This window comes from Leptonychotes weddellii, chromosome 2 (assembly GCF_054177405.1).
Source record: "Leptonychotes weddellii isolate Sample4059 chromosome 2, ASM5417740v2, whole genome shotgun sequence".
Lineage (NCBI taxonomy): Eukaryota > Metazoa > Chordata > Mammalia > Carnivora > Phocidae > Leptonychotes > Leptonychotes weddellii.
The window spans coordinates 73,991,280-74,006,945 of NC_138370.1; the positions used below are offsets into that span (position 1 = coordinate 73,991,280).

A 15,666-nucleotide genomic window follows, 5' to 3' on the forward strand; every position below is an offset into this window, starting at 1 on the left:
CAAGGGGAGCAGCAGGTAGAGGGAGAGGGAGAAATAGGTTCCCCACTGAGCAAGGAGCCCCATGTAGGACTCGATCTCAGGACCCTGGGATCATGACCTGAGCTGAAGGTAGACACTTACCTGACTGGGCCACCCAGGCACCCCGAGAAGAAAAAAATATTAAGCAGTCTTTTATATTTACACATATGTTTACCTTTTATGGTGCTCCTTATTTCTTTTTGTGTATTTGAGTTATGGGCTGGTTATTTTCTTTTAGTCTGATGGACTTCCTTTAGGATTTCTTGTAAGCCAGGTCTGTTATCAATGAATTATTTCAATCTTTGTTTTTTGGATCGCTTTTATTTTGCCTTTATTTTTGAAAAATAGTTTTGCTGGATATAGAATTCTTTGTTACAGTTTTTTTTTTTTTTTTTTCTTTCAGCACCTTGACTATGTTGTCTCCTGCTTTCTGGCCTCCATTGTTTCTGATGAATTGTTTTTCTCTTTGTGATTTTAAGATTTTCTTTGTCTTTGGCTTTCTATAATGATGTCTAGCTGTGGATCTCTTTGTGTTTATCCTACTTTGGGTTCCTTAAACTTGAATCTATAGATTAATATTTTTCAACAGTTTGGCAAGTTTTGACCATAATTTCTTCAAATATTTTTTTCTGCCCTTTTCTCCCTCTTCCTTCTGGAACTTGCATTACATGTATGTTGGGTGCTTGGTGGTATACCATAAGTCTCTGAGGCTCTGTTCATTTTTTAAAATCCTCTTTTTCTGTTCTTCAGAATTGGTAATTTCTGTAGATACATCTCCAAGTTCACTGACTCTTATGTCATCTCAAATCTGCTATTGAGCTCTGCTAGTGAATTTTAATTTTGGTTGTGTACTTTTCAACTCTTATACTTTTCATCTCCAGAATTTCCATTTCTTCCTATTTTTTAATATAGTACCTATATCTTTATTAAGATTCTCCATTTTTTTGAGTTGTAGTTGTCATACTTTCCTTTAATTCTTTAAACATGATTTCTTTAATTTCAGATAAAATTACATTTTAGGTAGATGATATCTAAACTATGTGTTAAATTCTAAAATGATGCTTGTTTTATTTTTAAATTATGTTCAATAATTTTCATCTGTATTTCATTATATGCCTGATTGTGTATTACTCATAAATGCTAAATTTCATCTGATAGTTTTTATAAAAACACAATTGATAATTTACTTATAATTACTAATGTTTACTGATATGTACGATCAGTGTACAATTTAAAAGATATACCATTAATTCTGAAACTTTGGGTCAGTTTCTGAACTGATTATAACGTATAACATCTACTTGCTTGTCCATATTTCTTGGAATTAACCTATTCTTTCATGGTAAGTGCTAATGGTAGAAAAAAATGGTAGAAGCCTAAGAGAGCAGTATGTGTGAGAATGGTTACAAAATACCAAAATCTTCATCTCAGCCTGTACATTTAGTAATATAGTATTAATTCATTTTAGGTCCTTGAGTGATTGTAGTAAACAAGATAAATGGAGTACTTATTCTTATGGAATTTATATTCTGGTGGAGGAGACATACATTAAACATAAATGAATAAAATAATTTTCATTATAAATATAATGAAGAAACAAAATAAAGTAATGTGATATCAAATAGAGACTGATGGGGGAGCTACATGGCAATGGAATATAATTGGAACTGGGGAGCCATGATAGAAATATTTCTCTGAAGGGGTGGTACTTGAGGTGATATTTGTATGGTAGGTGAGGAGGATTCAGTCTGTGGATGATCTGTAAGAGCCTGTAGTCTAGAGAATAGGAGGTACAGAATAAGCTTGTTGTGTTGTGGGAATAGGGCCACCGTAGCTGGAGCTCAGCAGGCCAGCGAAAGAGAGATGAGAGATGAATGAGGTTGGAGAAATGGGATGGGCTAACCCTGGGTTGATCTTTATATAGACCATGTTTAAGACTTATGATTTTTTTTTCTAAATGTGGTGGGAACCCACTGGAAAAATACTGTGGTGACCTTCATTCTTGACTAAAGAGTTAATTTACAGCTCACTTTGTAATTTATTCTGTAACAGTTTTTGAGTGTGAGTAAATGTATGTAGAATTTTTTCTCAATGATTTTAGCTTTATAAAGAACAGCAGGGAAAATAACTTCCCTGATGTTTCTTCCTTGAAATTTAGCTACCTAAAAATAAAATAAAATACCAATATCTAGAAAACTTTAAATTTGTAGTACAGTTACAGCAATGGCAGAGATTCTTTTTTTTTTTTTAAGATTTTATTTATTTATTCATGAGAGAGAGAGAGAGACAGAGGCAGAGGGAGAAGCAGGCTTCCTGTGGAGCAGGGAGCCCGATGCGGGACTCGATCCCAGGACCCTGGGATCATGACCTGAGCCAAAGGCAGACGCTTAACTGACTGAGCCACCCAGGCGTCCCAATGGCAGAGATTCTTATGATAATAATTTTAACCAATTCATGTTAGTGTTATAAAATTATAATTTCAGCTGTTCATAATTATGGGCTAAAATATACAGATAACATGATGTAATTAGTTGTATGATGACTGACTTTCTAAATATAACTTTTCTCCTCCATTTAACTAGCAAAAACAGTCAGAGTTATTCTTTTTTCAAAATTAATTAATTAATTTTTTTCTTTCTTTCTTTTTTTATTATGTTATGTTAATCACCATACATTACATCATTAGATTTTGATGTAGTGTTCCATGATTCATTGTTTGCGTATAACACCCAGTGCTCCATGCAGTACGTGCCCTCTTTAATACCCATCACCAGCCACAGTTATTCTTACTATTTTTTTAAAAGATTTTAATTTTTTATTTGAGAGAATGCAGGAGCTGGGGAGGGGGAAGAGGCAGAGAGACAAGCAGACTCCCTGCTGAGCAGGGCTCCATCCCAGGACCTTGAGATCCTGACCTGAGCCAAAGTCAGACGCTTAACCAACTGAGCCACCCAGGTGCCCCAGTCACAGTTATTTTTGTTTGGCTAACTAGTACTAACATAAAATAATTAGGAGTTCAAATTACTTCAGATTAGACAGTGGAATATAGTCCACTAAAGCTTTATGTGAATAAAATTTTCAAAGATAAACTACCTTTTCAAAGTACCGCTATTGTTTATTTAAAAAAAAGTAAGCTATGGTTTTTATAAAGTGACTGGTAACCTCCAGTATTTCCCTTTATAGTGTCATGTATTTTTTTTTTTTTTATATTTTAAAGTGTACTTTTCTAGGGGCAGTTGGCTGGGTGGCTCAGTTGGTTAAGCAGCTGCCTTTAGCTCAGGTCATGATCCTGGCGTCCTGGTTTTGAGCCCTGTGTTGGACTCCCCGGTCAGCAGGGAGTATACTTTTCCCACTCCCTCAGCTCCTGCCCTCCTCTTGTGCTCTCTCTCTGTCTCTCACATAAATAAATAAAAATAAGTATAATTAAATGTACTTTTCTATAATATTTAAGATATACTTTTTTAGTATTGAAAATATATTTCAGATAAGCTAGCTATATCAAATCAACTCAGATATGTCATAATTTGGAAGGTATTTTTAAATTACTCTAATTCTCTATTAATACTGATTTACAGTGTGTGTCTGAATATATTTCTTTGCCCCTTTATTCACTAACCATTTAATTTGACTGTATTCAGTATTGTATATATAGTTGTTAAAAGGTGCTTGCTTTTTTCCCCAAAATAATTTAAAGTAGCTTAACAAAGGACACATATGTATATATATTAATGATAGTAGAATAGAAGAAGGAAGCCAAGAACAAGAAAACTTGAGTCAGGAGTTAAAATTGTAGTCTATTATGTGCCAGACACTCTTCTGAGAGGTGTATATACAATGATGATTAGGATAGCTATGGCTCAGCTCTAATAGAGCTTACATTCTAGTTTGTGTTGATGGGGTTGTAGAAAGGTTTGCATTAAGCATGTAAAAAACACCTGTTTTACTTCATTACACAGGAATGACAAAAAGATGATTTGGGACAGGATAAAATCCAGACAATTAAAAAACAATCAATCTACTGTCTAATATTATTAGTATCCTTGTTATGATTCATTTAAGATAGAATAAAGCTAATTTGTTTTGGTTCCCAAGCTAACATATGTTAATTTGAATTATTGGATTATAAATTTGGCCAAAGAACAAAACCAAAAAATTTCTCTGATCTGGTAATTTATATGTTCTATAGGTTTCTACTCAGCCATAATCAACGATAATGAGGAAACTTAGAGGGACATTGTGGTAGATTGATTATAGGGCTAAGCTTTATAAATAATGTAAGAAAAGAAGTTAAGTTCATGAATTGGGGATAAAACAAACAACATAGTGATTTCAGATTAAATATTAAATCTCAGAATCCTTTGGTTTCTTATCTATACTTGAAGGCCAAAGTTTCAATGTTTTCATGAGTAAACTGTCCAATTTGAGTAGTTTTATTTATAACCTTGCAGTGGATATCATTTAGATACATGAATAAAAAAGTAAGTTTTCCTTATTAATCTCAATTCTGTGTTAAACATGTGCCATTCTAAATCTAAATTTAATGATTATCTTAATTTTAGATTATAATTAGTAAGAATTAGAAGGTATATTCATTTGTAAAAGGATTAGTAAATTGTTTCCTCTTTTTTGTTCTCTAATAGTGTGATTAAATAAACTTCTAGGATAAGCTCATGTTTTATGTTTTATTTTGTGATCTGGATGGGTTGAGAATGTTCCAGGAAGTTTGCCTTCATGAATTTTTACTTAATTTTTGGAAGTGGAGATGCTGTTCTACTATGTCATATCTAAGCACTTAAACTCAATCATAATATCACTCTATAATGATAAAGCATTTTAATCCTGGCATATCTTTTACAGGAGAAAGATGGGGTCTATGTCCTCTTCATTCCTGATCATTATGGTTTTTATCCTCCTCTAAAAGTTGCTGCTGGGTTGAAGATTAAGTTTTAAGTTGAAGTTTTACATTATCTGTAACTTTCAGTAGTCCTCCTCATCATTATCACAAAGTGATCTTTATGAAGTCTTTTTTTTTAATTTATCTTTATGAAGTCTTGCCATCACACTGGATAACAATACCGTGATAGTTACACTATAATAGTCATTGTAGCTGTGACGTCGTTTCTATTATTTTTTCCTTTCTACAGATAAGTCTGAGACTTCACAAAGTTAAATAACTTTCTGTGCAGAAAAGAGTTAACATAGTAGGTCTGACACTGCTCTCCATAGAGAGGCCTGTTTGCAAGGTGGCCCATGGCTAGCATCTGGGAACTTGGCTCTCAGAGTGTTTCCAGTAACTGATAAGGATGATTCACTGTGGGGCACCTGGGTGGCTCATTTGGTTAAGCATTTGACTTTAGCTCAGGTCCTGATATCAGGGTCCTGGGATTGGGTCCCACGTCGGGTTCCCTGCTCAGCTTGGAGTCTGCTTCTTCCTCTCTCTCTACCCCACTCCCTGCTCATGCAGGGACGCTCTCTCTCAAATAAATAAATTAAATCTTAAAAGCATGATTCACTGTGCCTAGACTGTTTGCAAACAATATGGTTTATGTTGAACACCTGCTTTCCTTTTGGGGGTCTGGAATTTTGTTGGTGTATATGAGGCAAAGGGTACCCATGTGAGCAGGCCTCAATAAAACTTTGGGTGCCGCATCTCTGATGGGCTTCCCTGGGCAGAAACATTGCACATATGTTGGTGCATTTTTGTTGATGGGGGGGAAGAGTGAGTTCTGCATGCCCTCCTCTCATAGGAAGGAGAGAGTGTAAGGAAGCCTGCTGTGGCTCTTTCCTTTCTTGCCTGCTACATATCCTTGCTGTTTTCCATGAATGCAACCATATGCTGAGATCTGTGAGACTACTGACACACCTCTTTAAGACTAAAAGAGATTCTGCCCTGCTGAAGCGGAACATTTGTGTTTTAACCTCTGGGGAAGCAGTTTATTTACCTTTGCCTGGTGATTAGAGTCCTAGGTACAATGGAGAAGATGATATTTAGTCCTTCAAATAAAAATAAGCATGCATTTGTTCATTCATCCATTCATTATAATTCTGTGGGCCCATATGTGCCCATGTTTCAGGCCCTGAGGAGGAAGCTGTAAATCTTGGCTTAATTAGGTAGAGAAATCACCTTGTAAATAGTTCAGGCCTCAAAGTGGGAGAGTAGGTGTACTTTTTCCCCTAGTTGCTTCTGCAGGGGATCTATATCTATCTATCTATCTATCTATCTATCTATCTATCTATCTATCTATCTACTTTTAAAGATTTTTATTTTTAGGTAAGCTCTACACCCAATCTGGGGCTCATACTCACAACCCAGAGATCAAGAGTTGCATGCTCCACCAACTGAGCCAGCCAGGTGCCCCTGCAGGGGGCCTTTTTATGTAGCAGTATGAAAATGTTTATATTTTAGTTTCAGGGAATTCTTTTATTTGAAATATGGGTAAACTTGAATTAGGATATAAGGCCTATATCTGAGAATTTAACTCAACCTTGAAGAGAGCAAAGTAGAGAGAATTTCTGTCACTTTCTTCCTAAGGCCTACAGAACTTATATGAGACAATTTGTGAGTTAAAGAATTCATCCACCTGCCCAGGCCGCCCCCCCTTTTTTGAAAAGAGAAAGAAAAATCTGTATACTTAATGTAGATAAGATATATATAATTTCCACTTAACATATTTTAACATATAGAGCCTTCTAATTGCTCATGTTATGAGCCAGTAAGAAATTAGATAGAAGAATCTCCCAGGGTGGGGTGGGAGAGGTTCTGTGTGATTCTTTCATAGTTTTAATAAAACAAAACCAAAGATACTTGTATAATCATGAGGCAGAAAAACTTAAAGGTTAAGAGCATAGACAGACTCTGGAGCCAGACTGCTTATGTTGAAATTGTGACTCTGTCACTTGCTTGTTGCTTGACCTTGGCTAAATTATTTGAATCTCCCCATGCCTCAAGTTTTCCCAAATATAAAATGGGGATGATAATACCAGTTTTGTAGGACTGTGTAGATTAAATAGATTAACACATATAATGAATTTAAAACAATGCCTGGCACAGAGCAAGTGCTGTATGAATGTTACCTATTATTTTCCCTTTATTGTTTGGAAAAAGAAGGAAAAATATTCTATTTATTTATTTTAAAATTTTATTTATTTTCAGAGAGAGAGAGAGAGATAGATCAGGAACACAAGCAGGGGGAGCGGCAGACAGAGGGAGAGGCAGGTTCCCCGCTGAGCAGGGAGCCTGATGTGGGGCTCGATCCCAGGACCCTGGGATCATGACCTGAGCCAAAGGCAGACGCTTAACGGCTGAGCCACCCAGGCACCCCCTAGAAGGAAAAATATTCTAAACTAAGCTAGTTATTGACTTTCCTCTAGGATAAATTCACTTAATGGATTCATATCCTATCAAATCAGAATATTAAAAAAGATTCTTATATAAGGCAGTTTTGCTTCCTTTTTAAATCATGAAAGTGAGGAAGTTGGCTAAGGTTTTAGAAATAAATACACTAAAATCTTTAGGATGGCAGTTGCTGGACTAGCAATTTATCCCTCCTTAAAAAAGAAAAATTCCCTCAATTTGCTTTCTGGAATAGAACTGAACTAGATTTTAGGCTTTCTTAATGACTGGGAATCTGCCATATATCCCAATCACCTCTAGCCCTAGCCTCCTGTAAAGGAGTTGCTTAACCACCATAAGCCAGTTGAAACGAGTCTTCTAAGCTTTTTATGTATTTCTTTTTGGATAAACAAGAGGCTATTGTGACCAGACTTTAGACTTTTCAAACATTGGAGCAATAGTCAGGGCATAAGCCTTGACTTTGATTGTTACTTTTTCCCTAACTAAACCTCTTAGTACAAGTCCTTTTGTCTGGTTCTTAACTGATTTGGAAGTTTGCTTATTTGCAGAATATACATGGCTAAACATATTTATTCCCATAATTTAGTATTTCTTACAAATAGTTAATGAAGTCTGGGAATGAATAGTCACATAAATTTGGGGTTGTTGATAAATAATCAAAACTTTGTTGCTTATCTTCAGCCTCAAGATAGGTTGGATTCTATATATATTTTTTTAAAGATTTATTTTGTAGGGGGGTGGTAGAGGGGGAGGGAGAGAGAAACCCAAGCGGACTCGCGCTGAGCACAGAATCCAATGTAGGGCTGAATTTCAGGACCCTGAGATCATGACCAGAGCTGGGGGCTTAACCAACTGTGCCACCCAGGCACCCTGAGATAGGTTGGATTCTAAAATGTGCTTGATGTGGTTGCTTTCTCCATATACTTATTCTGACCCTTATTATTGCTGCCCTAGAATTTGACCATTATGTGAAATGGTAGCAGAGATTAGGAAGATAATAATATTAAAGGAGTGTCCAGTAGTGACTGTAGGTAGCCAAGTCAGGTTGATTTTGTCTTGTCTCTTTGCTCATCAGTACTTTAAATAACTGTAAAGTTTGATTATTCGAAGTATTTTTAAATTCCTTTTTTTGTTTTTTGTTTTTGTTTTTTTAAGAGAGAGCAAGTGCATGTATGCGCATGGTGAGGGTGGGGGTGGACAGAAGGAGAGGGAGAGAGAGAGAATCTTTTTTTAATTTTATTTTAAGATTATTTATTTATTTATTTGACAGAGAGAGACACAGCGAGAGAGGGAACACAAGCAGGGGGAGTGGGAGAGGGAGAAGCAGGCTTCCCGCGGAGCAGGGAGCTTGATGCAGGGCTCAATCCCAGGGCCCTGGGATCATGACCCGAGCCGAAGGCAGACACTTAACGACTGAGCCACCCAGGTGCCTTGAGAGAATCTTAAGCAGGCTCCACGCCCAGCACAGAGCCTGATGCTGGGCTCAGTCTTACAACCCCAAAATCATGACCAGAGCCAAAATCAAGTTGGACGCTTAACCAACTGAGCCACCCACATGACCCCAGGGTATTTTTAGATGATACTTCTCTGTTAGATTTTAGTCATCATAAAATAGGTTGAACAAGTCAACATTGATGAGGTTACACCTGGGAACCTGGTCATTGTAGTTCTTGGAAAGCATCAAAATATTTTAAACAGGGATGCCTGGGTGGCTCAGTCGGTTAAGCATCTGCCTTTGGCTCAGGTCATGATCCCAGGGCCCTGGGATTGAGTCCCATATCGGGCTCCCTGCTCAGTGCAGAGCCTGCTTCTCCCTCTGCCTGCCACTCCCCCTGCTTGTGCTCTCTCTCTCTCTCTGACAAAATAAATAATAAATAAAACCTTAAAAAAATATTTTAAACAATTTAGATGAAGTCACAGATTATCTAAATTCACCCTATCTATAGGTCATTCATATGTATTTCACATACGAATATATAAGATTAAGAACATGTATCTTAATTGGATAACAAGGTCAGGGCCATGAGTAAATGAGGATGTTAAGATATCGTTATCCAGGGGCGCCTGGGTGGCTCAGTCGTTAAGCGTCTGCCTTCAGCTCGGGTCATGATCCCAGGCTCCTGGGATCGAGCCCCGCATCGGGCTCCTTGCTCCGCTGGAAGCCTGCTTCTCCCTCTCCCACTCCCGCTGCTTGTGTTCCCTCTCTCGCTGTCAAATAAATAAAATCTTTAAAAAAAAAAAAAAAGATATTGTTATCCATGGTGTGGGACTCTTGAAATGCAAAACTTTTTTTATGGTTGGCAAGTTATTTCACTCAATTTTCCGATTCTTCTCTTCCATCTGTTTTTTCTTCTATAAAATGAGCTCTAAGATCTCTTCCAGTTTAAAGATTTTATTTATTTATTTGTGAGAGAGAATGAGAGACAGAGAGCACGAGAGGGAGGAGGGTCAGAGGGAGAAGCAGACTCCCCGCTGAGCAGGGAGCCCGATGCGGGACTGGATCCCGGGACTCCAGGATCATGACCTGAGCCGAAGGCAGTCGCTTAACCGACTGAGCCACCCAGGCGCCCGATCTCTTCCAGTTTAAAATAATTTTCTTTTATCCTATGCAATTTCTGCAATTGCATTTATCCTATAAATTTCTCTTATCCTATAAATTTCTAGCCTCCAATTTTAAATATCTAGATCAGTTACCTTGGCCTAAAGTAGGTCCTATGACATGAACTCTTGCTGCAACAAAATTATTACCAGTCCTGACTTATGGGTCCAAATATTTCTAAACCGTATACTCCTTAGACTTAGTTCCCTCAAAATGATCTTATTCCCATTTCATAGGAATCTTTTTTTTTTTTTTTTAAGATTTTTTGTTCATTTATTTGACAGAGAGACACAGCGAGAGAGGGAACACAAGCAGGGGGAGTGGGAGAGGGAGAAGCAGACTTCCCGTGGATCAGAGAGCCCGATGCAGGGCTCGATCTCAGGACCCTGGGATCATGACCTGAGCCAAAGGCAGACACTTAACGACTGAGCCATCCAGGTGCCCCTCCAAGGAATCTGTTTTTAAAAAATTCAGTAACTTACTGTTTATCCTTTTATTTATTTAAAAGTTTTTTTTTTTAAAGATTTTATTTGTTTATTTGACAGAGAGATACACAGCGAGAGAGGGAACACAGGCAGGGGTGAGTGGGAGAGGGAGAAGCAGGCTTCCTGCTGAGCAGGAAGCCCAATGCGGAGCTCGATCCCAGAACACTGGGATCATGACCCGAGCCGAAGGCAGACGCTTAACGCCTGAACCACCGAGGCGCCCCTTAAAAGTTTTTTTAAGATTTTATTTTATCTAGAGAGAGAGAGAAAACGCGAATGGGGGAAGGGGCAGAGGAGAGGGAGAGAGAGAATCCCAAGGAGAATCCGAGAGCATGGAGCCTAATGTGGGACTCGATCCCAGGACCTTGAGATCATGACCTGAGCTGAAATCATGTCGGATGCTGAACCAACTGAACCACCAGACGCCCCTTATTTATTTTTAAAAGTTTATTTATTTTTAAGTAATCCGTACACCCAACATGGGGCTCAAACTCACAACCCTGAAATCGAGTCGCATGGTCTTCTGACTGAGCCAACCAGGTGCCCCTGCTTTTTCTACCTTTAAAATGTTATACAAAAAAAAAAAAAAAAAAGTTGTGCTAATTTTTCTTTTAACAAATTATAAGAATGAACATCTCAATTTTGCATGAAGAACAGTTAGGTTTTAGGTATTATCATCTATTCTGCTACTGCTTTATTCTTACATGAAGCTTTAGCAATATGATATAGTTCCAACATTCTATCAAAGAGATGATAATAAATTCAGTGACATTCAGTGCGCATAATGTGCCAGAGACTTTATGTAAGGAATGAGAAGAACTAAACACACCTACTTCCCAGAGTTGTTTTACTATCTTATTATGGATGAGGACATTGAAGTTTAAAGAGATAAATAATTGTCCAAGATTACATAGTCAGAGGTAAAGCCAAAATTCAACAAATATTTGCTGAGCACCTACTGTGTTCTGGGGATGCAGTAGCCAACAGGCTCTTAACTGTTAAATCATACTAGCTCTTAAATATAAAGCATACTGTCAAAATAGTCTTCATGTAATAAGGGGGATGATTATACCTATTTCATAGGGCCTAAGGATGAATAGGCAATGCATAAAATTGTGTGGTTCAATAATTAGAAAAATACATGGTGAGACTGTTATTATTGAGACTCTTACATTATTTATTATTATTTTTTAGAAGATTTTATTTATTTATTTGACAGAGAGAAAGACAGTGGGAGAGGGAACACAAGCAGGGGGAGCGGGAGAGGGAGAAGCAGGCTTCCTGCTGAGCAGGACGCGGTCCCAGGACTCCAGGATCATGACCTGAGCCGAAGGCAGACACTTAACGACTGAGCAACCCAGGCGCCCGAGACTCTTATATTAGCATTATAAGCTATATATATAATTCTTGTCAGACTTGGAATTGAGTTCCATTTAAAAACTTGTAATTTTACCAGTAAAATGACTAAGAATAATAAGGATTTTGGGGGAGAGAATTCACTGATTCTAAGGGCAGGAATCAGTTGTGAATTAAACTGTATATGGATGGGTGCCTGGGTAGCTCAGTTGGTCAAGCATCTATCTTTGGCTCAGGTCATGATCCCAGGACCCTGGGATCAAGTCCTGCGTGGAGTCCGGCATTGGGCTCCCTGCTCAGCGGGAAGTCTGCTTCTCCCCCTCTCCCTCCCCAACTTGTGCACTCATGCTCTCTCTCTCACAAAAATAAATGAAATCTTTAAATACAAAAAAACGAACAATATTAAAAAAAACTGCATATGGATTTAGATTACAAGCTACAGTTCTTAATATCATATTGTTAATATTGAACAAGTATGTCTCTTTAATAGATTAAATTCTAATTTTCAACACTCTTCTCCCCCTCTTTTAAAGTCGTTTATTGAAATTTAATTTACGTATAGTGAAATTCATCTTTACATTTCCATGAGTTTGACAAATTCATAGCATTGTGCAATCATTACCACAGTCAAGATATAGAACATTTCTATCACCCCAAGGCACACCTGGGTGGTGCAGTCTGTTGAGCATCCGACTCTTGGTTTCTGCTCAGGTCCTGATCTCAGGGTCCTGGGATGGAGCCCTGAGTCAGGCCCTTTGCTCAGCGCAGAGTCCGCTTGAGATTCTCTCCCTCTCCTGCTCGTGTGCTCTCTCTCTCAAATAAAGAAATCTTTGAAAAAGTAAAAGAACATTTCTCTCACCCCAAAAAGTTTCCTTGTGCCCTTGGAGATCAGCTTCCCATTGATTTTCTGTTCTTACAGTTTTATCTTTCCTTGAATGTCATATGAATGGAATTGCCCTTATTCCTTCTGTTAAGTTGTTTAGATATGATTGCTGCAATAGCAAACAAGATAACTAACCCCTGTGCTGATATAGCTTTCTTACAAATTAGGAATTGCATTAAGAAGCAATTAGATGAGAAACAATATAGCCTGTTAAATTGTAAAAAAGAGATTTTGTTAAAGGATTAGTAAATATTTTCAGTTTACATGACATACTTAAAAAGAACCAATTCAGGTTTTCACACTTTAGATGGGAAACTAATAAAATCGATATGGTTTTGAACCCCCTTCCTTGGACCCCAGTTACACAAAATTAGATGAATCATAATCCTTGATTCATGACACATTTAAATATTTAGCCCAAGCTTGGCTGTTTATTTTTAATAATCTAATAAATACACATCATTCAACATGAGAACTAGAACCATATCAAGAATTCACTGTGCATTTACCAATGTGTATCTTAATATAGATTATATAAAAATCTTTAATAGAATTTTGATTATATATATATTAATTAGCAGGAGTTCCTGCCCCCCCCCTTTTTTTTTGGAAGGAGGGGAAGGAATTTTCCCAGTCTCTTGTCTTTCAGTTTTGTTTTTGGTTTCTGTTTTTATGCATTAAAAAAAAAATTGGTGTAGTCAAGTTCATTAATTGTTTTTTTGCTTTCCATGTCTTATCTAGTACTTTCTCCTTAACTGTGAGTTCGTGAAGATAATCTCTATTTTCTTCTAATTTTGCAAATTATTTTGTATATTTAGGTCTTTAGCATACCTGTAATTTGTTTTGTGAATGGTGTGAGATAATGATTTAATTTCTTATCTTGTATGGATAATTACTTGTCTCTGCATCATTTATTAAATTTTTTTTCACTGATTTTAACACTGCCTGTGTCATATATTGTTTCCAATATGAATGAGTCTTTTTCTGGTCTTTATATTCTGTTCTTTTAGCATATTTGACTGTATATACACCATTCCTTATTTTACTTATTGCCTAACTATATAGACTAGGTAGCGTAATTCTTCAGGAGGTTTTTGGCCAACTTTTGCCCTTTACTCTTCTACATACTTTTTTTTTTCACTGCTGCTGTTAAGTTTTTTATAAAACCCTTTTGGGATTTTTGGCTGGAAATATATTGAATTTGTTAGATGAATTTGGTGAGAATTGACATCTTTAAAATATTGAGCTTTTCTTTCCATGAGCATGTTTATCTCTACAAATACATGAGACTTTTTAAATTCCTTTCAATAAATTTTATGATTTCTCCATAGAGGTCTTTATATATTTTTTCTTAGATTGAATCTTAGGTATCTTATAGTTTCTGTGATTATGTTATCCTATTTATTTATTTATAAGAATTATTATTTTTTTTTTGAGAGAGAGAGAGAATGGGGAGGGAAGGGGCTGAGAGAGAGAGAGAGAGGAAGAGAATCTTAAGCAGGCTCCACGCTCAGTGTGGGGCCTGACATGGGGCTGGATCTCATGACCCTGAGATCATGACCTGAGCTGAAATCAAGAGTTGATGCTTAACTGACTCAGCCACCCAGGTGCCTGCTGTCCTTTGTAAAGATTACATTTTCTGTTTGTTTTTGGTTTATCCTTCTTAAAAATACATTTTCTGTTTGTTGCTGGTATATAGAAAAACAGTTGATTTTTATATATTGATCTACATCCACATACCTTGCAAACACTCTTACTCTGTTATCTGAAGATTCTTTTGGATTTTCTGTGTAGATAGTTATATCATCTACAAACAGTGATAGTTTTGTGTATGCCATGCTAATGAATTTTATTCCGAAGAGGAAAGGGAGTCATTGAAGGTTTTTTAAATTATTTTTATTATTTTTTAAAGATTTTATTTATTTGTCAGAGAGAGCACAAGCAGGCAGAGCAGGCAGAGGGAGAAGCAGGCTCCCCACTGAGCAGGGAGCCCGATGTGGGGCTCGATCCCAGGACCCCAGGATCATGACCTGAGCCCAAGGCAGATGCTTAACTGATTGAGCCACCCAGGTGCCCCTTTATTTATAAAGTTTTATCAACTATCAGGTAGGTAGTTGTTGTATCTACCAGGATGATGTATTATCTATTGCTGCATAGCAGATTACCTACAACACGTGTTGGTGCAGATGTGGAGAAATTAGAATCTTTATACAGTGCTGATGAGAATATAAAATGGTGTAGCTACTTTGGAAGAAGTTTTTCAAAATGTTAATATAGAGTTACTGTATGTTCCAGCAAGTCCACGCCTGGGTATATCCCCAAGAGAGATGAAAGCATATGTCCACATAAAAATTTGTACATGAATTTTCATAGCAGCATTATTCACAATAGTGAAAAAGTAGACTACAGCCCAAATTTGCATCAACTGATGAATGGATAAATAAAATATGATGTCTCTATTCAATGGAATATTATTCAGCAATAAAAAGAAATGAAATGTAGTTGACCTTTGAATAACACAGGTTTGAACTGCGTAGGTCCACTTACATACGATTTTTTTCCAATAAATATAGTACTGTAAATGTATTTTCTCTTCCTTATGATTTTCTTTCTTTTTTTTTCCAAAGATTTTTATTTATTTGACAGAGCACAAGCAGGGGGAGCTGCAGGCAGAGGGAGAGGGAGAAGCAGAGTCCCCCGCTGAGCAGGGAGCCCTACATGGGGCTCGATCCCAAGACCATGAGATCATGACCTGAGTCGAAGGCAGATGCTTAACCGACTGAGCCACCCCGGTGTCCCTTCCTTATGATTTTCTTAACATTTTATTTTCTCTAACTTATTCTGAGAATCCAGTATGTAATACATACAACATACAAAATATGTGTTAATTGACTGTTTATGTAATTGGTAAGGCTTTCAGTCAACAGTAGACTTTTAGTAGTCAAGTGAAAAGTTATATGCGGAATTTTTA

General features: G+C 37.0%; 1 protein-coding gene across 1 annotated transcript in view; it reads left to right on the top strand.

Annotated features, from left to right (window-relative positions):
* The window catches only part of ELF2 (E74 like ETS transcription factor 2), a 106,511-nt gene that overhangs the window by 11,444 nt on the left and 79,401 nt on the right, over nucleotides 1-15,666 (top strand). The gene's annotated exons all lie outside the window — the stretch shown is intronic.